Consider the following 18,265-nt stretch of genomic DNA (forward strand, 5'->3'; position numbering starts at 1 on the left):
CCTGGCAGAAATCGACAATGCAAGCGGCGCAAAACGCTGCCGGACGACACTGCTAGAAAACCCAGTTCCTGACGGTGCACCACACCCCGATGAACAGCCGGTACAACCCGTGCACCCCAGCTTGTGGCGCCTCAGCACTCTCCCACACCAGGCGGTGTACCAAACATAAGCTCCAGCGAGGAAGACCTCTCTCTCTTTTTTTTCTCTCTCTCTCTCTTCCCTCCATGGTGCGTTAAATACGCACATTTCCTCTTTGGACGCCTAATATCAAATCCTGGCCAAGACCATAGCGCCGCGTTTTAGCTGCAGTCCTTAACACTCTCATCAGGTATCCAGGAGCTGGCGCACGGCTCAGCCTCCCAGGCCTAATATAATGCCTGCGGGAGAGCACCAGTATTGGTTCCTTCCAGGTCTGAGTTTCTTCCTGTAGTGTCTAGGAAGCCTGCATACTCGGTGCACTAGACAAACAATCAAACAAGTCGTATTAATGAATTTTGTTACAATAAGAAAATTACAATAGTTATTTGGCAACTGCACAGATGTGACGCAAGCAAAGGACAGCATACGAAATATTCACTCTTCTTCAGTACAGACAATCCCAAGTCTGTGCTACATAAAGAGTACAAGCGAAGTTCAAAATGGTTCAAATGGCTCTGAGCACTATGGGACTCAACTGCTGAGGTCATTAGTCCCCTAGAACTTAGAACTAGTTAAACCTAACTAACCTAAGGACATCACAAACATCCATGCCCGAGGCAGGATTCGAACCTGCGACGGTAGCGGTCTTGCGGTTCCAGACTGCAGCGCCTGTAACCGCACGGCCACTTCGGCCGGCACAAGCGAAGTGGCTAGCGTTGACGCTGCTATAGAACTGGACCGTCACCACCTTTTTTCTTTCCTTTATTGTGATTTCATTCCCCTGCCACATATGGGCAGGGGAAGGCTATCAGCAGCACAATCCGCCGCTCTTCAGCTGAGTGACATGACAACTAAGACAAGAATAAAATGTTACACACATAAGGCGATAAAAAAAGGGAACATAAAACAGAGTAAGGGTAGATAATGGAGGTAAAAATACACTGACATGGAGACGTTCAAGGGGGGACAATAAAAAAAGTCGTCATAAAGTCAAAAACACAGTTGGCGATTCTTAAAATAAAAAAAGAAGACACTGAAGGCACATGCACAGGTTAAAAGTCGGCCACAAAATTAAAAACACTCCAAAACAACACACGTACAATCCATTTAGAGCACACACAATGAAGAATAAAATTGCCAGGTGGGACCTGCCGAGGGAGAGGCCAGAGAGGATGGAAAAGGAGGGGAGTGCAAGAGGCAGCAGGGGAGGTGGTGGTATGAAGAGAGTAGGGGCGTCAGCTGGTACACTAAGAGGCAGAAGACTGGTGGGGCAGGAGATGAAGAGGGAGGACAAGGCAGGAGGGAGTGCAGAGACACGGAAGGGGAGCACAAGAGATGGAGGAGGAGCAGGAGGGAAGGCTACTCAGGAGAAGGGAGAGGGAGGAGAGGGAGCCCCGAGGAGGAGGCAGGAAGATGGGGTTACAGTTGGTACAAGGAGCAGATGCCAGGGTGAAGCTCATCATCCAGAAGGGGTAGATGGTGGACGCTGCGTTGGGAAAGGAGGCAGAGGGTGTGGAGATGCAGAGAGGGTGGCACACAACGGTAAAGGCGCGACAACAGGCAGGGGTGGAGAGGAAGGGAGACACCAGGGGGTGAGGGGGATCAACGCGGCGGACAATATACAGTGTGCGGATATGTTCAAGGAAAAGGAGAAGGTGGGGGAAGGGGATGAGGTCGTAGAGGATGCACATGGGGGACAGAAGGTGGATCAGGAAGGCGAGGCGAAGCGCATGGCGTTCGAGGATTTGGAGGGATTTATAGAACCTGGGAGGGGCGGAAATCCAAGCTATGCTGGCATAACAGACGATGGTGTGGAGCCATCACCACTTGGTCACGGTGCTTATATCCTCTTCACATAGGGGCCGCTGCAATTGCATTGTCGTCCTGGAGCGGGGTTGGTTGGTTGGTTGGTTGGTTGGTTTGGGGGAGGGGACCAAACAGCAAGGTCATCGGTCCCATCAGTTTTAGGGAAGAATAGGGAAGGAAGTCGGTCGTGCCCATTTGAAGGAACCATCCTGGCATTTGCCTGAAGCGATTTAGGGAAATCACGGGAAACCTAATCCAGGGTGTTAGGACGCGCGTTTGAATCACTGTCCTCTCGAATGCGAGTCCACTGCGCTAAACACTGCGATACCTCGCTCGGTTTGGGGGTAGGTCCGGTCAGCGTGCGATTGGCTGACTTCTTCTCACAGCTTTCCCTTCTCTGGCGTTCCCAACTGGCGTGCCAGCACTGACTGTACGCCGTAAAACTTCCACCTTTAGTCTGATTTAAATGAACCCTTGTGTTGGCTCACCTGCGACCATGCTAACTAAGTACCTGAAAGGTGACTATCATAAAAATCTCCGCAATTTCTTAGGTTCATCCGACGTATAGATGTTGAACAAATGAGGAGCCAGAACGGAGCTCTGATAAAGACCTTTCTGTAAACTTCTGATTTAGCTTTTCCTTCTGTTTAAAATTAATATGTTACTGTTGAAAAACTATAAATCGTGCTTTTCATACATTAGTACTCAGTTTTTAAACTTTAAATTGCTTTTTCCCCTCATAGTTTACCGTGTTTATACAACTATAGTTCGAGTATATTTTATGTACAAGTTATTCATGAAGCAATGTCTAATGTTCGTACATCATCATCATCAGTGTTCTCTCAAAAGGCAGGTTTTCACATGGTAGTTTTGCAGGCTGTCCGGTCTTCTGCCATCCTCTTCAGGTCTGCATAATTTCCTCTTCCCTTTATGTCGTCTATCATTTTGTGTCTCCTTCTTCCTCTCAGTCTTCTCCCACAAACCAATCATTCCAAAGCATTTGCTAGCAAGCACTCCCTTCTCAACGAATGTCCCAACCAGTCCTTTTTCCTTTCTGTTACAACCTTCAGCAGACATCTTCTCTCACCAACCCTTTCCAATACTCTTTCATTACTCACTCTTTCCATCCAGCTTATTCTCTCCATTCTCCTCCACATCCATACCTCAAATGCTTATAACCTTTTTTCATCCTTTCATCTCAGCGTCCATGTTTCTGCCCCATATAGTGCCACACTCCAGACAAAACATTTGCCAAGCCCTTTCCGTAGATCTATATCTAGTTTGCCACATAAGAGTCTCCTCTTTCTGTTGAATGCGTCCTTCGCTATGGCAGTTCGAGTTTTCACCTCCTGGTGGCATCTAAAGTCTTCAGTTATTGTGCTTCCAAGATATTGAAATGCACTTAATGGGCTAGTGGTAGATTTTCATAATTTTAATATTGGACAGTCTGTGTCTTGTACTGATGACCATACTCTTTGTTTTTGCTGTGTTTATTTGCATCCCATATTCTACACGAGCTTCATTCAGATCTTTCAGCACGTTATTCATGTCCGCTCACTTTCTGCCACTAATACCATGTCATCAGCAAATCTTATACATTCTATTCTCATTCCACCAATACATATTCCTCTTTTCCCATCTAAGCCTTTCGCAATAATCTCTTCAAGGTATGCGTTAAACAACAGTGGGGAATGGCAACAACCTTGTCTAACACCTCGTTCAATGCTGCATCGTTCTGACATTTCATTTCCAATCCTTACCCTTACTTTCTGGTGTAAATATAGATTCTGCATCGGTCGTCTCTCTTTCCAATCTACTCCTTTCCTCTTCAAAATATTCATCAGCTTGTTCCACTGAACTATGTCAAAAGCCTTTTCTAAATCTATAAAAACAGCGAAGATATCTCTATCTTTTTCCATATATCTTTCCCCTGTAGTCCTTAACAGGCCAATAGCATCTCTTGTTCCTTTTCCTCTTCTGAATCCGAACTGCCCCTCTGCAATACTTCTATCCAGCTTGCCATATAGCCTTCTATTCAACACTCTAAGCAAGACTTTAGCTGCATAAAAAATTAGACTGATAGTCCTATGCTCTTCACATTTTTTCGTGTTTCTCTGCTTCTCTATTGGTATCAAAGCAGTTGCAAGGAAGTCCTCAGGCCATTCCCCTTTGTCATATATCTCGTTACAGAAGTAGACTATTTCTTTTTTTGCCTTGTTTCCCAGACTCTTCAACAGTTCTGCTGGCAAATCATCAATTCCACATTCCTCCCTATTCCTCATCTCCTTCAGCGCCTTTTCTACTTCTGCTTCCAAGATGGTGAATCCCTTTCCATCTTCTGGCACATATTGCTCCTCTTCAATCTTAATTTCGTTCTGTATTTCATTCCCCTTATACGGATATTCACCATATTCCTGCCATCTGTTCAAAACCTCCTGTGGTTCTTCTGCTAGAGTACCACCCGCTCTTTCTATTTCGATGTTATTCCTCTTTCTTTTACGTTCAAAAACTATCTCACTAGCCAGTCTATACACCATTTCATACTTGCCCTCTTTCTCCATTTTCTCTATTTCGTCGCTTTTGTGTTTCATCCGTTTTTCCCTTGCTTCTTCAGTTTCTCTTCTTAATGCATTATTCAGTTTCCTGTACCTCGTTTTGCATTTTTCAGTTTCTACATTTTTCCACTTTCTCCGCTCTTCCTTCTTTTTCAACATGTTTTCTGTTATCCATTCTTTCCTGGTACTTTGGGATACTCTGATTCCTAGTACTTCTTTGGAAGAGTCCATGAGTCCTTCCCTCATTTTTATCCATTTGTCATTAACACTTTCATCAACACTACCTTTTTCCCATTTTTCCAGCCGGCAGGTGTGGCCGAGCGGTTCTAGGCGCTACAGTCTGGAACCGCGCGACCGCTCAGAGCCATTTGAAACATTTTTCCATAAATCTGTTTTCCAAATGTGATGCCTTTCCTACCTCTTTGAGTCTTTCTACGTTTAGTCTTCCTTTTGCTTTAGCTCTCCAGACTTTTTTCAACTTCACTTGTATTTCTCCCACTACTAGGCTGTGGTCTGAATTTATATCCGCTCCTGGATAAGCTTTGGCAGCCTTCAAACAGTGCTTGTGGCGTCCAGATTACTGTCCGCCACATTTTACTTGACTGTCTTTTATTCTCTGACCAGAGGGCGGTGGTTTCCTTGCCGCCGGATTTGCCCACTATTTTACAAGACGACGCAACGACTGTGGTTAAGGTCTTACGGTTTTGTGTTCTGTCCAATTTGTTGCCTCGGATTTTAGGGAGAGGATTTTAAAGTGCTGCTGGGTGACTGACTCACCCAGGTTTTAGGTAAGAGGTCCGCCAGTCACGATTGCCTACTTGTTTCACTTCGATTCCTGTTCTCTTTACCTTGTGTTTCCTTTCCTTTTTTGGTGCGTTTCTTCTCCTCTTGTTTTGCCTCTGTATGTGAGGATTTGGAACTGCGCCAGGTCTGTGTCTTTTAGCCGTTCTCCTTGTTCGCTGTCCGTCTTCGTCCCTTCATCGCATGTGTTCCTATTTCTATGCGTTTGGGCGCTGATGACGATGCTATTTAGCACCCGAAAACCTCAAACCACACGCACACACACACCTAAACCTTTTTTTGTATCAGGATATAGTCCAACTGATATGTTTCCCTATTCACATTTGATATCCATGTGTAACGTCTCCTTTTGTGGTATTCGTACGACAATGTTAATAATTTAATAGGGACCTAAGAAGGGCGGCCATAGTTTTCCAGAAATTTCCCCGCGTGCCAATTCCAGCTAAACCAATCCATCAGACTCATGTACTGCCGGACTGGGAGTGCCGAACATTGCTGACGGTGGCAGTAGAAATCGCATGAAATCAGTAGACAGAATCACTCGCGAGTGCCGAGAGCGCCACCAGCAGTCCAGCTAACATAATGATAATGCCTACAGAGTTAAAACGAACGGCCTACAATGGTCGAACAGTTCCTCATATGCCACACATCTCTGTAGCCATACCTAAGCGACGGCTGGGATGGTGTAAAGAGCGACATCACTGGACAGTGAATGACTGGAAACGAATGAATCCTTGTGATGACTCACGCTACACCCTGTGGCAAACGGTTTGAAAGGATTTAGGTTTGCCAAATGCCGGGACAACGTTACTTGACATCATGTGTAGTGCCGGCAGTGAATAACAGAGGACGCGGTGTTTCGGCATGGTTAAGACGATGATAAATGCGAAATGATAAAAACACATTTCACAGCACTGTGTATCGCGCACAGTACAGTAACAATTCGGACATGATGGATGAATGTTCCAGCATTGATAGTGCACCCTGTCACAAAGCAGCATTAGTGAGACGGTTGTTTGTGGTCACTAACATTCCAGAAACGAACTGATCTGCCCAGGCTCCTCATCAGTGGAACTCTTTGAGGACGAGTTATAAAGGTTGCCTCGCGCCAGTGCCCACCACCACTACCTTCACTAGGTTCGGTTCTTGGGGAAGAATGGGCTGCCATCCCTCAACAGAAACTCAAACCCCTTACTGAAAGTGTTCACAGCAGAGTTCAAGCCGTCATAAAGGCCAAGGATAGACCCACTCCATATTAATGTCCACAAATAAGCGTCCGGTTACTTTTGATCACATAGAGCATAAAGTTTTGTTCTGCCATTTGGCACCATATTTGAAGGTACAATTTCGTCTTCATTTTCAAACATAGAAACCTCATTTTCTTTGCACTGAAATCAGTAGGAACTGCTCGCAGGAAGTTAGACTGTAAGCTACGGTGACGCTTATCAGAAGCCTTCTCACACATCTGTGATATACTGAAATGACAACAGGAGACATAAACACTATTATGAACGTAGTCTCACGATGATGGAGCGCTGAATAGTTGAGAACATATCGACAACATAAAACCGTACATCTAGCTGTCGTTTTTACTTTAGGCAAATGTGCTATTCCAGTGAGACAATGCACGTGTAAACTCACTCTCCCTCGACGAAGAACGATATTTGTATCTGAAGATGGTTATAGCTGTTTAAAACTAGTTATCAATCGTATTTCCTCCTTTGTTCAATGCGTTCCGTAACGTACTCACCAACTTTCCTTGCTAAGGAATGTCAGAGTAGATCCTCAGTGAGCACGAGCAAGACGAGAAGGGAAGACGTAATTGCTTCCAGAATGAATATTTGGCATTACAGTGGAACGTGTGCTGTTTTGAAATTTCATGGGCGATTTAAATTGTGCGCTGAAACAGGACACGAACCCTGAACCTTCTGTTCCGCGACCAGTGTTCTTGCCGATTGCGCTATCCAGGCATGAACATATCCCATAAAACCATTTTACATAGGTGCATAGCTCTGTGATAATATTCATATGTAGGACACAACTCGTATGACAGTTAACTACTGAATTAGTGTTCCCAAAAGTAGAAATTCGCAAAACAGCAAAATTAGAATTTTTTCCTTACTTTAGCATTATCTAGACATTAATAATGAAGAAACGTCACAGAATTCAACTAAGAGACTTACGCTGTTACCAAGAAACATTTAGTAGAAAAGACAAAAACTTCTTAACTGGATTTCCGAATTTAGCTAACGCTGCCAGACAGTCTATCGTTGTCCATTGAATGTTGCATGGCAGTAATTCACCCAGCATTCTACCGTCTCGCAATTTTTCTTTTTCACATTCGCGACCGCATGTCTTTCCAGACACGTTTGGATTATTTGCTGTCTTGGCTGTAGCGGAATATCCCAACTCCACAGATTTTTTCCCCCCTACGACTTCAGCGTTCGAGATTTATGGCAGACCCTGGCAACCGAGACTGCAGCGCCGCAGTGTAGGAAGTAATGTGACTCATCACCCAGCAGAATCGCCCAGCGGGAAAATCTTTCTCGATTTTCGAAACAGATGACCACTTCAGTGTAGAATTATACACGAAAAGAAAAAAGTGGCCCAAAAACTGTTTAAAGGATGCCAAAACCCCTTAGCAGAAGCAGAAAATATTGCTGTATCATAAATATGAATGCATACTGTTTTTATGGTTCGCCGAATTATCCTCCGTTCTGGTGAATTTATGGGCTTTCGAGTGTGCTCCGCGAAATGATTTAGAGCGTTCCTTCACCGCACAGCATAAAGAAGCTACGAGCTCGCCTCCCAGGGCATGTTTTGATACATATTTATCCCTCCCTCCGCTTGGGGCGTGTAAAAAAATCTCTTAAAAGCCGCGCGATGAGGAAAGGTAGCTGGAGGAAAGTTTCGTTCTCTAGAGTTTCGGAAAACAAACAGATTGACTGAAGATAATCGAAATCAGTAGGATACCTAATATAGTGTGATTTCCTCTGAAACACAACGAAAACCAATACAGTGACAGGGAATATTTTCCGTCAATTCGCTAATTCCTGTGGAGATACCTTGCGAGAAGTTGCCTCTATGTGCACGATCTATGGCTTTACAACAACGAAAACATTCTAAAACGCCATATACTACATCGTTGCATGCAATACAGATATATGACTATCGTGATAACAGTACACTTCTTCAACAAATCAGAAGAATCTCTTTAGTGTCCCCCGACAACACTACAGATAACGTTTCTGGGAGATCAAACCGCTTTTGGCTACTTTGGTGCACAACACCTGCTTCCACCCACCACGTTTCAGTACCGTATGGAATAATGGAACATAGTTACAAATCGGTGCAAAAAATCGCCTTGATTATTTTCAAAAATGTTCAAACATTTCCTGAGTTATTCGTGTTCACATTTCCTTTCGGTCAGATACAAAGGTGATAATCCATGCGCCAAGATTTCTCGTACTTATTCCTTCATGTAAAAAGTACCATACGCTTCTAGGTCCCGCCTTCTAGTGCCATTTCCTCTTTGCCAACGATTCAAATCCCATGGGTCGTCGATCATCTAGAAGAACACTAGTGCACTCCCAAAATTTCAGCTGTGGCCGCAAATTTTGGATATATTTCAATCGGATCATTTTTCAAGAGGATAATACCTTTAGATTTTGGGTACCTATTTCTCAGTTCATTAGAAAGGAGGAGTAGACTCGTTATAAATCTTCACCAGTATTAGATGAAGATCCACTGGTGATAAGTCGTCCAAAAGAAATAATTTTGTGACTTCACAAAGCTGAAGCTTATCCATTTAAAGGGAAATCACACATCACGATTACAGAATAATCATGATAGCTATATAGACAAACCTATTTTACATATCAGACTTGTATCAAGCCAACAAAATCGAAATTTCATTGAAAGAGAGACAAAGCTTAATTAATACTGACTGCTATTTTACTTTATTTATTTTAATAAACAGTCAAATCATTTCTCATAAACGATAAAAAATGCAGTTTTTAATCAAAGTGGGATACTTTAAAAGCGAACATTTTAGGTTTGGCTTTACCGTAACTGTTATTGATATCGAATGGAACAACAAGTTTACTGTTACCAGTTACTGTTTATTTACATCCAAAACGCGTTTCGAAGGTTTAAACCTCCATCATCAGGTGGATTTACATCTGTTATTACGACATTTGTATGTTGTGTTACGACTTTTACGTAACCTGTGGCACTGCAGTGGTCACAGGCTCCTTTCCCCGTCGTAGTACATCACATGTAAACTGTCAAACATCGTAAACAAAGATAGTGTCTGGAAACTCCAGTGGTCACGACAGAGAAAGGAGCCTGTGACCACTGCAGTGCCACTGGTTATCCCAAAATCATAACTCACCACACAAATGTCGTACTAACACACGTAAATCCACCTGATGATGGAGGTTTAAATCTTCGAAACGCGTTTTGGATGTTAATAAAGAGTTAATAATAACAATAAACTTGTTGTTTCATTCGAACTTAAGATACATTAATTTATTAATTATGACGCCAGAAGCAATTTTAACCCTTAACAAAGCTATAAAATAATAATCGCCGTAAAATTGCACTCCAACATGAGGGCTGGTATGAACTATTAGTGCTTTACTACGCGTGGTACGTTATTATCTTTTCCGACCTTTTAACAAACTTATCAGCTAGTTATAAGCAGACATGCCACTTAACGTGGATCCCGAAACAGGCGGAAACTTAGGACTTTCCCGTGAGAGAAAAAAATTCTGGTGTCTATTTTTGTGTCCTAAAGCTTTGCACCTACTCAAGGACCCACCGAACCACACAATAACCACTAATAAATAACAATCATTGATTTTAAAGGAATTCCAGACATCTAAATTAATGTGCCCAATCCGGTCTTAGACTTATTCGGAGCCGTTAAGACTTATTCAGAGCCGTTAACAGGGTAGCATAGAATTTAAGTTGTAGAGGACTCTGAACGTAATTCTAACATATTGCACGTAAATAGTAAATATAAATGGGTACACAATCGTAATTTACAATAAGCTACTCAGTGGTCCTTGAATATTCAATGGCACGTGGGACCACACCCCCGTGCCGCGAGGGTAGGAGAATAATTTGTAACTGGGAATCCGATTCGCAACGTTGTATTCCTTCAACATATCGAACAGGGGACTAGTCGGCTCACCACCGTGGCAATGGGGCGAAACTACTCTACATTTCCAATTAGAGTATGAGTTCAAACTTCAATACACTTAGTGGTCCACTTTTCAAATGACAGAAGACAGAAGCGTAGCTGCGGAAATGTCAGCACAGACGTATCGGATGCGGTTGACCACGTCTCCGCGGCTTGTTGGCACTTGCTGGCACACCATACTTTTAAAATATACCCACAGAAAGAAATCCAGCGACGTCATATACGGCCTCGTATCAGGCCATTTAATAGGGCCACCTCTGCCGGCCCACCAGCCACTGTGAACACGGTCTAATACCTCAGCGAGCGTGGTGGCGCAGTGGTTAGCACATTGGACTCGCGTTCGGGAGGACGACGATTCAATCCCGCGTCCGACCAACCTGATTTAGGTTTTCCGTGATTTCCCTAAATCACTCCAGGCAAATCCCGGGATGGTTCCCTCGAAAGTGCACGGCCAACTTCCCTCCCTAATCCGATGAGACCCATGACCCCACTATTTGTTCTCTTCCCACAAACAACCCCACCCAGCCCCCCTCTACAGATCTAATACCTCCTGCGCTTCCGTTGCGTAATGCGCTGTCCAGGGCAACATCCTGCGGTAGTACCGGTAGTTCCTGTTCCAAAAACGCTCGATATTTGCGGCCATCGAACGTGCCGTTGATAAAATACGGACCAATGAGTTTGTTCCCCATGATGCCGCACCATACGTTAACCAAGGACATTGACGGGCAATTTGCCGTAACCAGTGGGGATTGTCTATACTCCAGTAATACATGCTATGTCAGTTAACTCTACCATACTGTGTGAATGTAGACTCGGCAAAGAACGTGGGGTGGTTTGCGTTTGTTGACGTTGTCATTCACATAACACTACCCGGTTGTGGAAGTCGGCGCCATGAAGTTCTTCATGCAGTGACCATGGTATAGATTATACTTATGGCGATCCAGTATTGTGACAATAGTACCAGCGGACATACCGGAATCGCGGTGTAACTGACGGGCACTCATCCATGAGCTGTGGTGCACTACTGCTAGTACAGCTATTTCATTAGCTTCTCCTGTAACACGTTTGCTCTGTTTCCTTTTGCCGACCTATACACTGCCAGCAGACATAAAGGCCTTCACAACGTTGTAAAATAACGAACGAGAGCGGGCTTTCTCTGGAAAACGCTTGGTTTACAAGACAACTGCAGCCTCAACGTTCCTCATACATTCTCCGTCAATCAGGATGATTTTAATTTTTTCTTTTTTGATTCCAACATTTCTCGTCCACTTGCATGTATGTCTCTTCTCCAAATGATATTTAGGTGTGCAGGCAATAAACACTGCTCAAGTATTTAGAGCCGGTATCTGTTCTGTGTCCGCACGATTCGTGAGATCTGGTCGCAGTGTACTGCCTGTTATGAAACGTCGTAGTTCGCTTCAAGTCCGCGGTGGCGCGTCGAGTAGTCCCTGTTCGATATGTCGAAGGAGTACAACGTTGCGAATGAGATTTGCAATTAGAAACTGTGAAATACTGACCTGTCTTAATCTCGTAGCATGGAGGGGGGACCCACGTGCCATTGGATATTCCGGTGTAATTGAGCAGCGTGTCGTAAATTACGATTGTGTACCGATTTCTATTCGTCCGATTACAGAGCCATCTGTGGAAAAACAAGAAAAATGCTTCAGACAAAAAGTGTGCTGATTGTGTCGTAGAATCGTAATCTTAATCAAAAAAAACGGGGGTGCCACCGAATATTCCAAAGTTGACTCCCGCCACCCATTCACGGGCTTGTGTGGGAGGTCGAGTGTGGTATCGTTGGATGTCCCCTTCCGAATCAAACGAATTGGAATTATAACTTTATTTGATCCGACGTGTAGTTGTCTATATTTCAACGTCTTCAGTTAAAATGAACAACCTGTATGTATTGTGCCGTTGGCAAATACAGTTAATTACTTCACCGAACGGGATGACACTGCGTTTTTAATAAAATGGTTTCAGGCTGTGTTGTGACGACTTGTGTATGTCTGTGTGAGTGCGTGTTTGTCTTCATTGTTTTTCGCTACTGTTGCAAGCTGAACACATGGTGTTCAATACTTGCGACTGTCGTGTCGGTGTCTCCTAACTGAACTTTTGATGCAGACGGTCATCCGTAGAGTTTACCCGAAAGTGGTTCAAAAGTGGCTCTGAGCATTATGGGACTTAACATCTGAGATCCTCAGTCCCCTAGAACTTAGAACTACTTAAACCTAATTAACCTATATACATCACACACATCCATGCCCGAGGCAGGTTTCGAACCTGTGGCCGTAGCAGTCGCGCGGTTCCGGAGTGAAGCGCCTAGAACCGCTCGGCCACCTCGGGCAGCCCCGAAAGTGGTATTCAATTTTGGTGAACGCGAGTAGTGTTATAAGGTGTAAAAGGAATTGTGTCAGTGATAACTAGAGGAGGTTTTACCCTGCTACTGACCTGTATCGTCATCCCCGCCATTACCGTCAGCCTTCACACGTCTACTACCCGATAAAAGCCCCTTCTAAATGTTTCCCACGTCTCATGAATTTCATCGTCATTCAAACCCGTTGGTCCTGCCCAGTCAATCCTTAGCTCCTGTCGATGATAATGCTGACGATAACCGCAAATAGTATAAACAATAACGTAAACAATGCCACCCTGCCACAGTGCCGGCCGTGGTGGTCTTGCGGTTCTAGGCGCTGCAGCCCGCAACCGCGGGACTGCTACGGTCGCAGGTTCGAATGCTGCCTCGGGCATGGATGTGTGTGATGTCCTTAGGTTAGTTAGGTTTAAGTAGTTCTAAGTTCTAGGGGACTGATGACCTAAGATGTTAAGTCCCATAGTGCTCAGAGCCATTTGACAAACACTGCCATAGCTGTCAGCCTCAATCACATATAATTTAATGAAGTTAAATGTCTTTTTAAACGATGCTCGATTCTGGTACTATCACAATTATGGAATCCCTTGGGCGTAGAATATATGCCGAGCTAAGTAAGTAAATAGCTTGTGCTGGTTCAAATGGCTCTGAGCACTATGGGACTTAACATCTGTGGTCATCAGTCCCCTAGAACTTAGAACTACTTAAACCCAACTAACCTAAGGGCATCACACACATTCATGCCCGAGGTAGGATTCGAACCTGCGACCGTAGCAGTCGCGCGGTCCCGGACTGAGCGCCTAGAACCAATAGACCACCGCGGCCGGCGCTTGTGCTGGTATCTCTTACTTTTTAGCTGTGGGATCTGTAGTCACAGCCCAGAATGTGTTTTAACATACACTGAGGTGGAAGAAGTTGCGTATACCTCCTAATATCGTGTCGGACTTCTTTTGCCCAGTGTAATGTAGCAATTCGACTCAACAAGTCGTTGGAAGCCCCCTACAGAAATATTGAGACATGCTGTCTCTGTAACCGTCCATATTTGCGAAAATGTTGCAGGTGAAGGACTTTGTGCACGAACTGACCTCTCGGTTACGTCCCACAAATGTCCATTGCGATTCATGACGGGCAATCTGGGTTGCCAACATTGTTTGGAAACGTGATGTCCACGAACGCTGCAAATGGTCTCCAAGTAGCCGAACATAACCATTCCCAGTCAAAGGCCGGTTCACTTGGACCATGTAAACACAGCCCACGCCATCATGAAGCCACTACCAGACTGCAAAAGCCTTGTTCACAACTAGAGTCCACGGCTTCGTGGTGTCTGCACCATACTTGAACCCTACCATCAGCTCTTACAAACAGAGGTCGGGACTCATCTGAGCAGGCTAGAGATGTCCAGTCGCCTAGAATCGAACCGATGAGATCACGAGCTCAAGAGATGTGCTACAGGAGATGTCGTGCTGTTATCAAAAGGTACTCGCACCGGTCACCTGCTGCCATAGCCCATTAATGCCGCATTTCGATGCACTGTCCTAACGGATGTGTTCTTTGTACGCCCCACATCGATTTCTGCGGTTATTTCACCTAATGTTTCTTGTCTGTTACCACTGACAATTCTGCGCAAACGCCGCTACCGTTGGTTGTTAAGTGAAGGCTATCGCCCACTGCGTAGTCCGTTGTGAGAGGTAATGCTTGAAATTTGGTATTCTCAGAATATCTTGACACTGTAGATCTCGGAATACTGATTCCCCTAACGTTTCCCGAAGTGGAATGTCTCATGCCTCTAGCTCCAACTACAATTCCACGTTCAAAGCCTGTTAATGGCCGTCATACGCCATAGTCACGTCAGTAACCTTTTCATGTGAATCGCCTGAATATATATGGGAGCTCTGCCAGTGCACTTCCCTTTTATACCTTGTGTACACGATATTACCGCCATCGCTATCCCATGACTCTAGTCACCTCAGTGTATTTAATCCTCCTCAAAGCAACACTTCATGCAGTCGAATTGAAAGCTGCCCTACAAGCAAAATGTAACTCATAACTGCTCTAAGCTAGAGACAAGCAAACATCTGGTATCCAAACTTTATTTTTCAGCCGGGATTATAGTGATCCATGTTTACTACACATGTGATACTGAACGACAGAAAGCAGCACGTGTAAGATGAAGTATCTCCTGCAACGATTATAGGTGGACTTGCAAAACACTGTCTTGTATTAGACTGGGCAGTTTGCGTTTTCATTCTTCGTGACTCAAAATACTTGTTTAAACTGCAGTCGCATTTGACGACGCTTTTCTTTCCGCTCCACCCTGGACTATAAAGCGTTCGCATCTAAAAGTGTCTTAATAGCGAAAACGCATTTCAGCAAATTCAGCGGGTATCTATACGGCCGTAAAGTCATAAAGTTTACAGCTAGCTGTTAGTCCTTGTCGGCGAGAACAGAGGGCTAGGCTGCGGGCTATTGTAGCTGTTCTCTGCCTCCACTAGCGCACTGTTCCGTCTGTCTCTGAGGTACAACGGTAGCCATTAAGCTGAGTTGGGCTCTCTAACAGAACAAGTACATCTTTTACCATCCTAAACTGTGATTTTTGACGCTAACGCAGAAAAACTTGGACATCTTGAAAAATTTGAAGAAAATAAATATCACCAGCTGTTATTTTATTTGACTACCAGTGTCGGTGCCTCATTGGCATCATCTTCGGGCCTGTACACATGTAGTCACCTGAACGTCAGTGCTGTTACAGAGATCAAAATTGCAACTGGGTTCAGTAAATTTCTAGTGGTTCAAATGGGTCTGAGCACTATGGGACTTAAATAGAACTTAGAACTATTTAAACCTAACTAACCTAAGGACATCACACACATCCATGCCCGAGGCAGGATTCGAACCTGCGACCGTAGCGGACACGCGGTTCCAGACTGTAGCGCCTAGAGCCGCATGGCCACCCCGGCCGGCGGTAAATTTCTAAAACTTCTCTGAAGACATGGACTCTCCACACCTCTAACGACATTTACACAAGATGGAACTAGAGCAACTTGAAAAATGTCTGTTATATTTTCCAATTTCCGTGTAATCGGTTTACTGCTGTGTCGACTTGTCTGGAGCAGCTTTCGCTGTTACCTCTGAACCTACTGGTCGACCTCCGTATGCCTTCTACGACACTGTCGCCTGATAAACAAAGTAAGAGCCTACGGAATATCAGACCAGCTGTGTGGCTTGATTGAAGAGTTTTTAGCAAGCAGAACACAACAAGTTGTTCTCAATGGAGAGACGTCTACAGACGTTAAAGTAACATCTGGCGTGCCACAGGCGAGTGTTATGGAACCATTGCTTTTCACAATATATAAAAATGACCTAGTAGATAGTGTCGGAAGTTCCATGCGGCTTTTCGCGGATGATGCTGTAGTATACAGAAAAGCTGCAGAATTAGAAAATTGCAGCGAAATGCAGGAAGATCTGCAGCGGACAGGCACTTGGTGCAGGGAGTGGCAACTGACCCTTAACATAGACAAATGTAATGTATTGCTGATACATAGAAAGAAGGATCCTTTATTGTATGATTATATGATAGCGGAACAAACACTGGTAGCAGTTACTTCTGTAAAATATCTGGGAGTATGCGTAGGAACGATCTGAAGTGGAATGATCATACAAAATTAATTGTTGGTAAGGCGGGTGCAAGGTTGAGATTCATTGGGAGAGTTCTTAGAAAATGTAGTCCATCAACAAAGGAGGTGGTTTACAAAACACTCGTTCGACATATACTTGAGTATTGGCCATCAGTGTGGGATCCGTACCAGGTCGGGTTGACAGAGGAGATAGAGAAGATCCAAAGAAGAGCGGCGCGTTTCGTCACAGGGTTATTTGGTAAGCGTGATAGCGTTACGGAGATGTTTAGCAAATTCAAGTGGCAGACTCTGCAAGAGAGGCGCTCTGCATCGCGGTGTAGCTTGCTGTCCAGGTTTCAAGAGGGTGCGTTTCTGGATGAGGTATCGAATATATTGCTTCCCCCTACTTATACCTCCCGAGGAGATCACGAATGAACCATACGCGAGTGGAACAGGTAAGGGAGGTAATGACAGTGGCACGTAAAGTGCCCTCCGCCACACACCGTTGGGTGGCTTGCGGAGTATAAATGTAGATGTAGGTGTAGATCTGGTGCGATCACTGATGCCCGTACGGCCTCAGCCAACGGGGAGTAAGGGCGCTGAGGCGCTAGGTGTGGTTTGTAAGTTTTGGTGGAGAACAATATGGCCGTGCTATTCTGCTGTATGTTCTGATACGACACAAGGTCCACTTTCCTTATGTTGTAATGTTCTGCGCTGTTAAAAGACCATTCAAATGTGCTAAGAAGAAGAATGAGGGAGCAATGTATAAGAACAGCAATGAGTTCGTATTAGTGACGTGTCTCGCAAAATTATAAAGAGCATCCATCTCATGTAACTATTATGGAGAATATGCTAACATCTTTCCACAACTAAATGTCCGACGAGCCATATTGGTTGGTCGAAATTTCTTAGGCACTGATACTGAAAACGCATTGCAGAGTGGTACGCGCAGTTTCAGTCAAGTGGGCAGATTCCGCTGTTTTTATGGGCTGTGTTCGATTCACGATTGGGTTTAGTTGGATGGTATTTCATTCGCCCCGCATGTTTAGCATCTTATATACTTTTGCGGTTGTACACACTAAGACAAAAACAAAACGACACACCTCGAAGGAATTATCTGAATGGGGAGGAGATCTAGGGATGTGATGTACAGACAAACAAATCATTACAAAATGGGACTTAACATCTGAGGTCATCAGCCCCCTAGACTTAGAACTACATAAACCTAACTAACCTAAGGACATTAGACACATCCATGCCCGAGGCAGAAATCGAACCTGCGACCTTAGCAGCAGCGCCGTTCTGGACTGAAGTGCCTAGAACCGCTCGGCCACAGCGGCCGGCCAAATGATTACAATTTCAGAAAAAATTTGATGATATCTCCAAGAGAAAGAGTTTCACAAACAGATCTAGTCAGTAGCGCGTTGGTCCTTCTTTGGTCCTTATGCGAGAAATTATTCGGCTTGGCACTGGTGGACAGAGTTGCTGGATGTCTTCCTGTGTGACGTGTTGCAAATTTCGTCCAACTGGCGCGTTAGGTCGTCAAAGTCCCAAGACTATTGAAAGACACTGCCCATATTCCTCCAAACGTTCTCAATCGGGGAGAGATTCGTCCATATTGCCGGCCAAGATACAGTTTGGTAAGAACCAAGTCAAGCAGTAGAAACGTTCACCGTAAGCGTGCAGGCATTATCGTGCTGAAATGTAAGCCCAGGATGGCTTGCGATGAAGGGCAGCAAAAGGGGGAGTAGTACATCGTCGATGTACCGCTGTACTG

This window comes from Schistocerca americana, chromosome 3 (genome assembly GCF_021461395.2).
Source record: "Schistocerca americana isolate TAMUIC-IGC-003095 chromosome 3, iqSchAmer2.1, whole genome shotgun sequence".
Taxonomy (NCBI): domain Eukaryota; kingdom Metazoa; phylum Arthropoda; class Insecta; order Orthoptera; family Acrididae; genus Schistocerca; species Schistocerca americana.